Source organism: Apium graveolens, chromosome 1 (genome assembly GCF_009905375.1).
Source record: "Apium graveolens cultivar Ventura chromosome 1, ASM990537v1, whole genome shotgun sequence".
Classification (NCBI taxonomy): Eukaryota; Viridiplantae; Streptophyta; class Magnoliopsida; order Apiales; family Apiaceae; genus Apium; species Apium graveolens.
The window spans coordinates 68,383,381-68,385,235 of NC_133647.1; the positions used below are offsets into that span (position 1 = coordinate 68,383,381).

Consider the following 1,855-nt stretch of genomic DNA (forward strand, 5'->3'; position numbering starts at 1 on the left):
TGAGGAAGAAAAGAAGTTAGAGGAAGAAGAGAAAGTTGAAGAGCCAATTGTATTAGCTATTGTGATCAAGCAAAAAATCCGAAGGCTTTGATGGACTATTCTAAGCCTAAGATTAATGACATTCAGTCTAGCATCATCAGACCAGCCATCAGGGCTAGCACTTTTGAGATCAAGTTGAGCACGATCCAGATGATACATAACTTAGTTCAGTTTGGGGGTTCTCCTACTGAAGACCCCAACATGCACATCAGGGATTTCATCGAGATCTGCTACACTTTCAAGTTCAACGATGTGACTGATGATGCTATTAAGCTGCGACTCTTCCCATTCTCTCTGAGGGACAAGGCTAAGTGCTGGTTAGACTGTCTACCAGCAGGGTCTATCACCACTTGGGAAGATCTTGCTCAAAAGTTTCTCACTAAATTCTTCCCCATGGCGAAGACTACAACAATCAGGAATGCTCTTACTCAGTTTGCTCAACAAACTGGAGAATCTCTGTATGAGGCTTGGGATCGATATAAGGAGATGTTAAGGAAGTGCCCACACCATGGCATGCCTGATTGGATGATTATCAATTATTTTTACAATGGATTGGGTCCTACTTCTAGACCCATGCTTGATGCAGCATCAGGAGGAGCCTTGTGGGCTAAGAGCTATAATGAAGCTTATGAACTTATTGAACTGATGGCTTCTAATGAGTACCAGAATCCTTCCCAGAGACTGACTCAAGGAAAAACTGCAGGAATTCTGGAGTTGGACGCAGCAACTGCTATCGCTACCCAACTTAAGGCTTTGACAATGAAGGTGGACACTTTGGCTAATCATGGAGTTAATCAAATCACTAGTGTCTGTGAGCTTTGTGCTGGTGCCCATGAAACTGAGCAGTGCGCAATCTCTAGTGAATCAGCTCTGTTCGTGAGCAACTTCCAGCAATCGCAACAACCTACGCCAGCCACCTATCATCCTAATAACCGCAATCATCCTACTTTCAGCCGGAGCAATGCTCAGAACGCGGTTCAACAGCCTTATCAGCAGTATCCAGCTAAGCAGTACAACCCCTCTAGTTTTCACCAACCGCAGTATGCACCAAGACAACAACTCCAGCTGTAACAAGCTAATGAAAAATCTGAATTAGAGGAGTTTAAGCTTATGTACAAGAGTCAAGCTATTTCTATCAAGACCTTGGAAAATCAAATTGGGCAAATTTCCAATGCCTTGCTAAATCATCAACATGGTACATTGCCTAGTGACACTGAAGTGCCAGGAATGAAGGAAGCTAAGGAGCAGGTAAAGGAAATCACTTTGAGGTCTGGTAAGGTTGCGATTCCCGTACAAACTCAAGAGTTGACTGAAGAAGCTGGGGCTGAGAAAGAAGCAAAGCAGCAGGATGAAGAAGTGGAACCAAGGAAGACTACTGTTGAGCACACTCCGCCTGAGGGTAATACAGGGGAGAAACAGATCTATCCTCCACCACTTTTCCCTAAGCGGCTGCAGAAGAAAAAGCTGGACAAGCAATTTGAGAAGTTTCTGGAGGTGTTCAAGAAACTTCATATCAACATACCTTTCGCTGAGGCTCTTGAGCAGATGCCTAGTTATGCAAAGTTTATGAAAGGTATTCTATCTCGGAAGGTGAAGCTAGATGATTTAGAGACTGTCGCTCTCACGGAGGAATGCATTGCTGTGCTACAGCAAAAGTTGCCTCCGAAGCTTAAAGATCCATGAAGCTTCACTATTCCATGTACTATTGGAAAGTGTCTTTTGACAGATGCTTATGTGACTTGGGAGCTAGCATCAATCTGATGCCTTTGCCAATATTCAAGCAGTTGGATCTACCTGATCTTAAAGCGACGTATAT

At 43.8% G+C, this 1,855-nt stretch overlaps 1 non-coding gene across 1 annotated transcript; it reads right to left on the minus strand.

Annotated features, from left to right (window-relative positions):
* Positions 1-447: 447 nt before the first annotated feature.
* LOC141679732 (small nucleolar RNA R71) lies at positions 448-554 on the minus strand. The gene has a single exon (XR_012558171.1). It is a non-coding gene; the product is annotated as a small nucleolar RNA R71 (small nucleolar RNA).
* Between the last annotated feature and the right edge of the window lie 1,301 nt (positions 555-1,855).